General features: G+C 33.9%; 1 pseudogene; it reads right to left on the reverse strand.

The window, feature by feature from the left end:
- Positions 1-699: 699 nt before the first annotated feature.
- On the reverse strand, positions 700-3,597 carry LOC128178717 (organic cation transporter protein-like; annotated as a pseudogene).
- Positions 3,598-14,253: the final 10,656 nt, after the last annotated feature.

Here is a 14,253-nt window from a genome sequence, read left to right on the forward strand (position 1 = left end):
TTAAATACACACAGAAAAAACCTGATTTTTATTAATTAAATACACACAGAAAAAACCTGATATACGGTATTATTATTGACTGAAAGCTACCCGTTTTATATTACTGTGTATAAAATTTATCTAATCTAATAATACTTTCTTTACCTTATAGCAAACGTACATGATTGGCGGGAAAATACAGTCCACGCTTTAAGAAATCAAGGATTGATTAACCATAGAAATGGAAGACAAACGGAAGTTGGAAGACTGACACAGAGAAACTATTACTCGGCAATACAGAGATCCAGGAATTCGCTACAGAACTCTGGTTATAATTTTGGTTGATGATTTCGAGTATGACTTGTAATATGTTATATATTAATTGTAGTTTTTTTAAATTTTGTGGCAGTTGGTTTCAATTTTTATTTGTTGTTTGTTAAAGTTTCAAAAAGAAAATAGTTCAAAGTTTATTGAACGATATGTTGAGTCATGTTTGTATTTTTATTTTTATTATATTGTATGTCGGTGAATGACACATATAAAAATTGTACGACAATATCATTACCAACATGTTTCCTAACTTTGTATATACATGATTGTCGTTGCAAAAATCGATCAGGTCATATTTTAAATATAACTATCGGGGCATGAAATTTCCAAAGAAGAATTGGATGGCTAACGGTAAGGCGATTTAAACACTGAGTCAATATGCGTTTTTATTATTACGTGATATTTTTAAACAATAAAACTACCAACCCATAAACAATACATAAATTCAAAATAGAGGATTTGGCGAAACGTTATGGTGAATATAAAAAGTTTTTTTTATATATATATTTGATTTTGTAATTGAGAGCACATCAATATTATCTTAAAATACTTTAAAATCTTCAACATATATATATTTAAGACGTTTTTGCGGAGGTCAGTATGTTGCTCATTGTATTTTATCATTCTTAGTCTTATCGTTTATATCTGTAAGCCGTACTCTTTCGCAATCTGAATCTTCTGATCCTTCTGAAGTCTTAGGAAGATCACTGTCACTGAAAGTAGATAAACAATATGGTTTTATGTAAAACAAACACACTCTGCTGTAAAAAATAAATAGATATAAAAAGGAAATGTAAATGTCCGTTTATGCATTTAAATATAAAGCCAAAGATATTCGATCCGACAAAAAAAATTATATTTGTCCTTTCTAATTTGTTTACATTACCTGTTTACTTGTATTGAATTTGCTAATCATTTTTGTTACGTTTTTAAATGTTAAACAAACAGTTCAATAATCTTTCATATATTTACAATATTAATCCTTATTGAGTTATAATTCAGAAAATCGAAAACAAATTACAATATAAGAGCTTAAATGTCTCTTTAGTTTACCATGCAATAAAACGCACCTGTCGACCGTTAGATCCTCCTCGTGATCTACGTCTTCCACTTGCTCAAGCAGCTTCCGTTTCTTGGTTTCCGGGAGTAATATTGAAAGGAATGCCACAAAGATGGTGACAACACCGTATATCAACAAAGGCAATGCCCTTTTCATTTTGCCATCCGCCTAAAAAAAGGTTTTTATCTGTTATAATACTGGCTTGGAACTTGTGAAAACATATGGACAATTATAATTGAGAGAGAATATGTATATAATTTTTTTTACGTTACAAGTTATCAATATGAGAGATGTTTTGTATGCTGCTATTATATACTAACGTGACAGATTGATAAACGTTTTTTTGCAATACAAAAGTGATATTCTGATCTTACCAGACGGAACATATATGGTGAGGAATTGGATCCAATTCTTCCTCCAAAACTACATACTGCAAAACATCACAAAGCTGCGAACGACAGTGGGAAAAAGTTCTCCAGTGTAAATAAAAACTTCCCCATATACTCCCAAAATCCCAAACTTTCCAACCATTGACAATGCCACCATTATCCAGTTGTGAGCTAAAACAAAGAAATAGATAAATTTAAAAGATATCAAAAGGATGTGATACATGTAGAGGAGTAAAATAAATAAAAATTGAAGTCTGGTATAATGGTTAAAAAATTGTTTATGTTGGGAAAAATGATCACCCCTCAACATGGAAAATATATCGTCAATTTAGTCAATTTAGTACTCATTTCGTTAGATTCACGCAAAGAAATAATATAGCATTATATTAACACACATCTTAGTTTTTGTTTTCTTGATTAATATGTTATTGAAAAAAAAGTACCGTACTGAGTAGATGCTACTTCATAGAGATAAACCTGAGACTTTTTTACGACACATGAAAACACATAAATAAAATGCAATTCTTACATTTATTTCCGAATAGAACAGGAATTGCAGAAGAAAGACACGCCGCTCCCGTTAGGAATATCAAAGACAGATGCATAGCTTTACGTCCTGATTTGTCCATCAGCAAACAGAGCAGGTTGCCCAGAAATTCCATCACTGCTGCTACCGTGAAATTGATGTATAGATTGCCTCCTAGCTTTCCAATATTCAGAGTCAATCCGTAGTATATAGATGATATAACAAACCTAATTGAAATAATAATGTTGACAATATTCTGAATATTTGGATAACATTTTATATGATTTAAGGGTTTAATTCAGCGGTATATTTCTTAAATGTAATTTAGCAGTAAACTGATAAAATAAATGACAATGCTCGATATGACTAACCAGTTAAGGACAATAATTATCCATCTAAAGAGAAGCTTTTTGGAATGAAAAAATTCTCTGAAGATTTCCTTCAATCCTCTGTCCTCCTCTTAAAGCCTGAAGTTGCTTGGCAGATCCTCAAAGTGGACTCTATTAGTTTTTGCCGCTTTCTTTAGTATTTTTACAGCTTCCGCATTTTTCCCGCGAGAAAGAAGCCATCTAGGAGATTCGGGAAATACTTGCGGCCTGTAAAGATTATAAAAATTGACAAAGAGAAAGCCGGAAAATATGATAAAACTTAACTAATATTTTAGCAAAATATCTTGAAATCAATCTATCGCAGTTTGATATTAAACATGCAACCATTATGAATTGTAAAACAAACCCAAAGTCGATAAATAGGAATCTCACATAATATACATGTAGGTACACCATTACTTACCACCAATAACAAACAGCAGAGACCATAGGAACGCCTAAGGCAAGTTGAAGCCACCGCCAGTCCCGTATAAAGTAGGCAAAGAACACCAGTAAACACTCTCGAAAGACGTAGACCTCCAAAATCAGCTTGCCCGAAAATAGGCGTTTAGATTGCCCTACCATCTCCATGCCTGATAAAATTTATATTTTATAATGTACAAAACTATGTATCCAAGGTTAAGTTATTGGAATACATACTATTAGGTTCTACATTTAAAAGTAATAGTTGGGAATGGTTCCTCTACTGCTACGATTGTAAAATCTGTACGTTAGATATATATTGACATCATACTAATTATAGTGGGTGAAACATGTACATGAAAATGTGCGAGGAAGCTTTTTCAAAATACCGATTTTCAATACTAATAAAGATGAAATTATCGTTCTTCTATTTTGGCAAAAAAGGACAAAGTACAAGCAAATGCTTCTATAAAAGTATTCTCATAAGAGCTCTTCCAATTGACTTAATTCAACAGAAATTGGAATTTGGGATTTAATTTAAACAATCATTATTTTTTAAAACCTATAGTCCCATAACCGCAACGATGTGTGCATACAAAATAAGTAACGCGCGTTAACGCGTTATGAAAATTTGTTAAGCAGAGAAATAAACATAGCGCGTTATTTCATCTGCTCATTTAACGGCAGTTATTAACACGACGACGTCAAAATGAATCATTCGATGATTATGATAATAAACACACTACTTTGGTGACCAAATAAATATATTTTTTTTTAAATTGAACAAAATCCCAATTTGATTATATTTTACGTAAGTAATCTGACTATTCGAAGAAGCAATGATAAGTTTTTGTTTTAACATCTTTAGATTAAATAAGATACCTATGATAAATGCTCCCTGATAATAAGATAACTATAATGAATGCTCCCTGATTATAAACCAATGCAGCTGCTCCGTCCAGGAAACGAAGGACGATGAACATGTACACGTTATACGAGAATGGCATAATAATGTTGGCGAGGAATTCAACAGTAGATGCGATAACAACCATTTTTCGTCTTCCGATTCTACAAAACACGACCTTTACAAAGATACAAGAAAATATTAATGCTTTAATCCCATACACTAAAAACAATGATTTTAACCTTTTTTAAACATAGTTATATGTGTCATATTTCAACTATTAGGTAACCTTAGACTTAATTGTCTACAGGCCGAAAATAACTCTGTTTATACAGTATGTTGATACCCAATTTTAACAGGATTTTTATATTATACAATGTAACTAAGGGTTGGAGGATTGGCTTTTATTACGTAAAGCTAGATTGGTTATTCCCATCCGTTTCTAAACAGGTCGAGGCCACTAGATTTTGTGACGTCGGCATACATTTGCATACTACAGTAGCCATCGGTTTACTTTTATCGACAAACCAATCAGTAAATGAGTTGCAAGGCATTGTGGGCTACTACAAGTTTCAATGTATACAAAGCGTATTGAGAATATATAACATTTTGAATTGTCCTTTGGAAATTTATTTTGAATGATTTTTCAGAATGTATGAAATTAATATGAACAATCATGTCTGAACTTCAATTTAATTTTCTTTGCTCATATTTGAAAAAAAAAATTACATAAAAGGACTTATAAATTAACCTATTTAAATAACCAATTGTCAATTTTCAAAAGAGAGGTACGTCCTATTGAATAAGAAGCAGTGGGTACCGTTTTTTCGCGTGATATCCTAGATTTGGGACAACATTAATAGGATGCGTATTGATATTTTCTTCAGGGACATCAGAATGCTTAACGTACAAAATACTATATGCTGCATAGCTTCATCGTCGGATACCCACGGGTGATCGCGTCTTTTGATCACCCATGGGTATCCGACGATGCATATCATGCGCTTCTGCATTTGTATATTTGTGCATCTCTATTACCGTGGCTATTTATGTAAGTTAAAAATGTATAGATACCTGTATTTACTTCTAGTGCACAATGATAAAGTCACCAATAAACAATGATGCAGTGTTTTCTTATCAAAATCTGTTTGTACTTGTATGCGTATGTTTGCCAGTCCTTTGATACTGTTCATTTTTAAAGCAACAGTTGATCAACTAAAACAACAGTATTTTTCAATAGGAGCATGAAACAAAGTAAATGGTACGTAGTCTTTCCTTTTTTACTTCTAAAGTAAAAATCAAGATGTACAAATATTCCGACAAGCATTTAAATATTGCAATTGTGTATAAAACAGACAAAAACCATTTGTTGAATCGTAAACATGTTGTAGACCGTCATGCTCAGCAACTCATTCACTGGATTGGAGAAACGGTTTGACGTAAATATTGTCACATGTTTTGCTATCCATATAAGGTAGTGTACCCGATTTGCTAAATCCTATGGTGCTAGCTTACAATTGACGTATTGAGTTTGGGTCCTTCATACCACATTCTGGATGTACTATACACAATAGAAACCCAAAGGCTTGCCCGGTCGCCATGTGTAATTTAATTCATCGAAAGCTATATACACAACCCTCTGTAATCTAAGATTAGTAGTTAGATATATTAATAAATAATGTAAGATTTGTTTCAATAAATCAAAGATTTACTGTATATATACAGTGTGTATAAATTATTTGGGAAAAGTAAAAGGTATCCATAAAATCTATATCATGATTTTACATTTGTGTAAATCAAAATTTTATATTTAACTGGTTATATATATTTTTATATTATATAGCAGGATGAAAATTTGTCATGCAGTCAACAGAAAGGTATCTTAAAGGTAAAACACAAGAGATAAAATATTGTAGCCGTTACACGGTCACCTTTCAAAACCTGATAGCTGAACTTTACTCATAGTATGCACCGGTAAAGGTTTATAAACCCTCCGATTTGATACATCCGATTGCACACTGGAAACACGAGGTCATGGCCTAGTTGTTAATTTTGCGCTTTTATTCCACGTTTTATGTGCATTTTCTGTTTACAAATTTAAACAATAAAATGCTTTCTTTAGTGATTCATGCGGATATCAAGGTAGCGACATCAAAAATAAAAATCGAAATAAAAAATGTGATCGTATTCATTGTATAAGGTACTGCTTTAGAGGAATTTATGATACATTTATAAGGGAAATAAAGTGAACTGGGAATGTAATAGGATATGTTGACATCTGTTCTCTATTCTGCAGTACTCTGGACATATTGCACATTTTTTCAACAACTTTCATTGTCTTTGCATTGCAAAATCTCTGTTGACTTTGAATTACTTGTTGCTTTGTTTTAAAACCCGACAAGCTAGAGGGAGAGTTTTAAAGGGCTTAATCTTGGGATGTATTAATATTATTTTATGAACATTACATCTAACCCCTACTGGCGTGCGACCAGTTCTCGTCAAGTACCATTTCTCGCCAGTGCATTGTTACGTCGTTTTTCGTATATTATTTTATGTGTTGATAAAGTGACGTGATAAAATGACGTAACAATGCACTGGCGAGAAATGGTACTCGGCGAGGACTGGTCGCACGCCACTAAGGTGTTTATATAAATTATGTAAACATTGAATATATTATTAAAGCAAAATGTTATCGAAAGATATCTAAAAAATTGCTGTTGTTTATGTCCCGACTATGGAAACTATATTTCTCCCTGATTCAAACTCAATTTTGTTATACCTAGCATGTAATTAAACTCTGTGTAATTAAAAGTGATATAATGCATTGGACTGAGCCCACGGGTTATATGTAGTTCCCTGCAATACCATCTCCTCTCATATTCTTACTCAGCGTAATCAAATATTTTTTTTTCAGGTAGACCATTAACGGATAAGATTACGAACGACATCCAGGTGACCTTTGCACTTCAAGCTGTTATATTTTTCTAGATATTCAACATGAATACATAAAGACACTCTTGAGATTTATTTGGTAAATCATTTCCGATATATTGCTATTAAATATATTTAGGGTTCATTTTTCAGATTTTAAAGAGATATAAATGTATTTATTAAAGGTCCAAATAACACGTGTTCGTGTTTATTTACACCTGTAATCTATTGGTTAGTTGTTGGTCACCTTGTCAGGTGACATTTAAATATTCATTGCACGGGTTTTAACTGACCGATGTTAGCGCGGAAAGTTATAAAGCCATTCGAAGGCTCTTTTCAGTGCAGATAACACGTCTTTTTTCACTCTCTTTCTCATTCCACGGAATATGGGCGATTCGGGCGATGAAATGAATATAGACGTAGATAAATTACCAAAAGACAGCACAGGAGAAACTTCTTCACTGGAAATTTCGGACATCGTCAAACTCTTCACGGGAGTAATACAGTCTCAATTCAAGACGTTCTCGGGACAATTGAAAGCGGAGCAGTCAGAATCTATTTCGAAGAAACTCAAAGAAAACTCTCTACATAAGATAAAGTCTGAAGATAACCGAGTTCAGTTTGAGTTTAACGCCGATTTGTTGGAAGGTTTAGAGAAATTAGAGTCGAGAGCGTTCGACTTGAAGGATTCCGAGTCACTGAGCATTATTTCCGAGTTAAGTAAAAAATTGAAAACTCGTCAGAAACACATACGCATAGCCGACTCGTCACCCGCCGGATGGAAAACCGTCAACGAATATCAGTGCAATGAAATCGCAGACAACTCTGATGATGAAAAGAAGATTCGCAGCGCTGAAAACAGGGCACTTAGACACCAAAAACAGAATAAGATATTTCAGCCATACGGGACACGCAAAACACCTCCAGCGGCGGCAGCGGGATCCCCAGCTCAACTGGCTTTTCCTGGTGTTTCTAATTCTTTTCAGCCCTTTCCTGCGTTTCAACAGCAGCAACAACAGCCATTTCTCTACGGCCAGGGCAGAAACAAACAGTCAAGGAGGCAGCCTATGCCGTATGACGTCTGTTTCAACTGCTTCGCAACAGGGCACTGGAAGTCCAACTGTCCAAAGGGAAAGGCCACACAAAGTCAATGATAAGTATAAAGGTTGTTCAAATTGTGTTGAGGGAAAAAGTAAAACGGAATGTAGTATAAAACATAGTTTAAAAAGGCATTGCAAAAAATGGGAAGACATTGGGGCTTTTCAATATATATTGAAAGTAATTTATTCTGGTTATGAAATTCCTTTTGTCTCTATTCCACCGCCGATGCTGGTTCGAAACAATAAATCTGCAACAAACAACGCTGACTTCGTCACATCAGAAATATCTCAATTAAGTAAGACAGGTTGTGTTGTAGAAGTTACACATAGACCATATATTGTAAGTCCTCTCAGCGTAGCAGAGAACAGGTCGAAAAAGAGGTTGATACTAGATTTGAATCGACTTAATAATTATGTGAAATATGAAAAAATTAAGTTTGAAGATTGGAAAACAGCTATGGATTATTTTGAAAAAGATTGTTATTGCCTAAAATTCGATCTCAAATCTGGCTATCATCATATAGATATTTCCGAAAGTTTTCAGAAGTACCTCGGGTTTTCATGGAATGATAATTATTTTTGTTATACTGTCCTGCCATTCGGCTTGTCATCTGCTCCATTTATTTTTACGAAATGTCTTAGACTTATTGTCAAATTCTGGAGAAAGAGGGGTATAAAGATAGTACTTTACCTAGATGATGGTTTTGTATTTGCTCCATCAAAACATGAATGTTTGTCAGTTTCTGAATTTATACAAAACAGCTTATCAGAATTCGGACTACTCATCAATTTTGACAAATCGATATTTTACCCAACACAGAATTTAGAATGGTTGGGAATTTTGTGGGATTCAAAGTCTTTTTCTATTTCAGTGCCCACAAGACGGATCGATGACACAATTGGTTTATTACAGAAACTAGTAAAGAGTTTTCCTAGAGTGACGGCCAGAGAGTTAGCGAGAGCGGTGGGAAAAATTATCTCAATGTCACCGATTATGGGTAACATATGTAGCATAATGACAAGATTCTCTTCAATTGAGATAGCATCTAGAAAGTCATGGGATGATATTATTGTATTCACTCACAAAAATGAAGTTCTGAACGAATGTAATTTTTGGCTACAATGCATATATTCTGAAAAAACACGGTATTTAAAAACACCGACTAAGAAAAGTGTCATAGTTTACTCAGATGCGAGTAGTTTAGCTTCAGGAGCTTACACTGTTGAAGTTGATTCAAAATGTTTTCATTTAATGTGGAAAGAGTCTGAAAAGAGTATGAGCTCTACTTGGAGAGAGCTGCGAGCCATCGAACTAGCGTTAGCTTCTTTTAAAGATAGTTTGGTGAACAAAGATGTAAAATGGTTCACTGATAACCAGAGTTGCGTAAAAATTGTACAGTCGGGTAGTATGAAACATCACTTACAATCTCTTGCCTATAATATTTTTAAGATGTGTGTAGAACAAAAAAATTTCAATCGACATTCAGTGGATACCCAGACTAGAAAATGAGAAAGCAGATTTTCTGAGTAATATCATTGATCATGATGATTGGGGTGTTACCGTAAAAATTTTTGAATTTATTAACAACTTGTTCGGAAATTTTACTGTCGACAGATTTGCAAATTATAATAATTGTAAGTTGGGACGGTATAACTCAAAATTTTGGAACCCTGGCTCGGAAGCTATTGATTGTTTTACACAAAACTGGGAAAATGAAAATAATTGGCTAGTACCCCCTGTTAACCTAGTAGTTCGCACCATTAGACATCTAATAGCATGTAAAGCTTTTGGTGTTTTGATTGTTCCAAACTGGCTTTTTTTTGGCTTTTTTTTTGGCCATTTATTTTCGATAAAGATATGATTTACAGGTGGTACGTTAAAGATGTTTTATTATTCCATGAATGTACTGACATACTTATCCAGGGTAATAACAAAACATGTTTGTTTGGTACAAAAGAATTAACTTCTGGTATACTGGCAGTAAAGCTGGATGCAAGATCTTAAATAAAACGCTTGAGGTTTGTTGATAAACTCTTGATGAGTTCAGCACGTCAATGTAGACATTGTGGTGTATTGCAGATGAGCTCGGTCCTGGTACACTAGGCAATATAGTTAATAAATGTTAGATGTACTGCAGATGATATAAGATCCTGATACATCTATGAATTCAGGGTGCATTGCAGTTGATGAAGGATCCTGATGCACCATGAGCCGAATTTTGTGTTTGTTTCAAAAAAAAATTAATTGTCGTATTCCGTTGATTACATTTTTCAGATATATTCAAAACGGGAAGGTGGTGTGATAGCGCACGGATTGAAGATCAGCGGTTAAAACAATTAAGGGATATGTTACCAACTTTCTGTCTTAAATCAAGAGCAGAGAACACGTTAACTCAATACAGGTACGCATTCAACGCTTTCTGTCGATGGTGCGGCGCTTTTATATCTTCTATTTCAGCGTTACCCGCAGCAGACGAACACGTGGCTCTATATATAATCTCGATCGCTAAAGATTACAAGTCATCAAGTAAAATTCAATTAGCAATCCATTCTATAAGTTGGGCTCATCAGTTAGCAGGATTAAAAGACCCATGTGAATCAGCTTTAGTGAAACTAACAAAAGAGGGCGCCATAAGAGAGACTTCCAAGCCTGTTGTTAAAAAGGAACCAATTACACCAGATCATTTGAAGTTACTGGTTCAGAGATACAAATCGAACAATCTGTATAATATGCGTACTTTATGTATGTGTCTATTGGGTTTTGCAGGTTTCCTCAGATTTTCGGAACTTGCAAATATTAGACTTATGGATGTTTCATTTAATGATGTTTGTATGAAAATTAATATTGTCAAAAGCAAGACAGATGTTTATAAGGAAGGTCATGAATTGTGCATTGCTAGAACTCACGGTGACACTTGTCCTGTACATACGTTGGAAGAATATATATCATTGTTGGGTGTTGAAGTTAATTCTTCAGATTATCTTTCCAGATCTCTGACATTCTGTAAATATGCTAATGTTTATAAAGTTAGAAGAGATAATCGCCCTTTGTCGTATACCAGGGCAAGCGAAATTGTCTTACATGCTTTTGGAGAAATAGGGTTAGATAAAAGTAAAGAGCTAGAGCCACGAAGCATCAAAATGTGCCTTAAATTTTTCACAAAACTCAAGTTTGAATCAATACAAATTGTAATTACTTAAAATGTAGGGCACAATATTCTGCTTCTATGCATATGAAATTTTTTCACTTCGGCCCCATCGTTTAGCACATGCGCATCATCAAACATACTATGATCGTTAAAAATAGCTGAGAATTGTAGATTTTACTGCAGTATTTCCCAAATTTGAATGTGGCCACACTTGAGTACCTCTTTGAAACTTTTAAAACTGAGAGATATTGCATAAATGATTCTGCCTGCAAAATTTCGTAGAGGTACTCAAGTGTGGCCAATGTGTATTTTACAAATTTTGAAAAGTTTAGTAACAGAAAATAAAACTGACCACTCTATTTTAGGGTAATTATTTGTTTCCATTTTATTGAAATAGCAGAATTTAATTAATAATGATAAAGAATTATTTGTGATTATTTACAAAATCATCATTTTATTAAATATTTGAGGAAGAAATGCATATAAACTGAACTTTAACATGTTTCATCTAGTAATTTTATACGGTGTATTCATGCTTACATCGTGCATCATCAATGACGTCATAGTTTGACGTTTGCGACGTCAGTTGAATCTGTACATGGAATTTGTTTATTTTTAGTATTTTGCCAAGAGAATTTACCAGTCTGCATTTTTAAAAAGCATTATTTCTTTGTACCACGGTATTATTCAATTGCAGTAGAATATGAGATACATGAACATTGCTAACAACCAGAAAAAAAAATTAAATTGGCTAAGTTAACATTATACGTACGTAAGTAAATATCGATATATATTCCTATAGCCTACCTTTATGTAGAATAAGCGATAGCATGTATAAGTAGCTAGTTGTGGATTTTTTTGTCAAACAGTGAAATGCATAAAACGAACGGAAAGATGCAAGCGATTTTTTTTACACAAGTACGTGTTCCTGTATACCGCGGGAGAAAGACAGTCGACATCACGTGTAAACATGTACATAAATAATAAACGAACTTATTCCGTCAAAAAACTTGATTATTTAATTCCTGAGTACAGCTGTAATTGAATATTATAATTCAATATTAAGCCATCGTCCCTTGCATTCCCTTGTTCCAGCAGTCAAAAATTGTACTTGTGACAGTCCGATATATTAGAGAGCTTCTTAATATCAGACCATTACCAGTGGTTACAATACTGTTATTCTTTAAAATCGGGCTGTCTCAGGAATCAACAATGATATTCAATGGAGTGATTTAAGTACTATATATGCCTCCAACACTTCTGTATGAAAAAATATCACTGTTCTCGGCCCTATAACGGGCCTCGAAACTGTTTTATATTATTTCATACAGAACTGCTTTCGGCATACTAGTATATCCATTACAAATACACAGTCGCTAAAAGGTTTTATTTTTCACTTGAACAGTTCGTGAACGGTGAGCGCACAGTGAGTGCACTCTAAACGAACGGGAAGTGCACGCTGAGCCGAATTTGGATAGCGCTTATGAACGGTGAACTGTGAGCGAACGCAGAGCGCAAACGCAAAGTGAACGTTGAACGATGTATGTACTCTATGTGAACGCAAGATGAACGATTTATTCGGAGTGCCCCGGGCGGTATTGTTAGATTGTATTTCGTTGGTAATCAGGAAATAATAACAATAAACTACATGACTGTTTGTATTGTTGTAAGCCTAAATATAATATTATCTGACTAAACAATAAGTGAACACTTAACAAACGCAGTGAACGCAAGGCGAAATCTTTGTGAACGCACGGTGGGCGTTTTGTGAACGATGAGCGGGAACGGAGCGGAGAGCGCAAGTGAACGCACGGTGAGCGCACATGAACGCACGGTGAGCCCACGGGAAAATTGGAAAGTAAAACATTTCAAAGGGCAGAACCCTGGCATCTAACTGCTGTATACGCCAGGATTGGGTGAAAATATCGAAGCCTTGAAACAAGTAAAATAATCATTTAGAATAATGTACACAGACTGTTGCAGTAATGCATCAAAATTCGAGATCACATATATCTCAATAAATTCAATTACCGTATCTCTGTCATATTTATATATTTATTTATATTAATTTGTGATTGCATTGGTAGAATTCAATGATTAATCCTCAGTTATACATTGCGCATCATCAGCATTACTTCATGCAGTTTCAAATTGCAGAAAAAAGAACTTTGAAGACACCGACATATTTACATGTACCGCCGTTATATTGACCTTCAGCACTGGTCCCTGTAATATTTTTTAATCTTTATTGTAAAAAAGCTTTTCATGCTATTTTCATCAATAAATTTATGTTCATAAATTAATTATAATGTCTACATGATAATTTTATTTGTTTTTTGTTTATTTTATTAGATTCAAGTCATACGTAGTTTTATCATTCCATGACGTTACTTAACAAAAATGACGTCTGTACTACATTTTTCATCAAAACAATGCCATATTGTAAACTCTGTTTATAAAAAAGTATGATAGATATCGAAAAAAGAAAACAAGTTATGAAAAGTTAAGGTTCTACCCTATATTTTACCAAAATATTGTAATTTTTAATGATAGGGCAATTTTTGATGCTTCGTGGCTCTAGCTCTTTGGTATTCATAGCCTAAGATCAGGCGGGGCAACTGCAGCTGCAGCGGCTGGTATTAACGATAGATTGTTTAAAAAGCACGGGCGGTGGAGGTCAGAGAAAGCGAAAGATGGTTATGTCAGAGAAAGCATTCAGGAAAAATTATTTGTAACTCAAAACTTGGGTATTTAAATTTTCACATGCAAGTCATTTTATCACTCTTCTTTGTCTTTCGAAATAAGTAAACTGCACTTCAGAGCGCTTTACATCCTAATATACGTGTTTGTGTTTTATTTTATAAATTATTTATGTTCGTTTGAGTGGAACGAATAAGAACATAAATGTATTTATTAAAGGTCCAAATAACACGTGTTCGTGTTTATTTACACCTGTAATCTATTGGTTAGTTGTTGGTCACCTTGTCAGGTGACATTTAAATATTCATTGCACGGGTTTTAACTGACCGATGTTAGCACGGAAAGTTATATAGCCATTCGAAGGCTCTTTTCAGTGCAGATAACTTAATTCCCA

This window comes from Crassostrea angulata, chromosome 3 (assembly GCF_025612915.1).
Source record: "Crassostrea angulata isolate pt1a10 chromosome 3, ASM2561291v2, whole genome shotgun sequence".
NCBI lineage: Eukaryota > Metazoa > Mollusca > Bivalvia > Ostreida > Ostreidae > Magallana > Magallana angulata.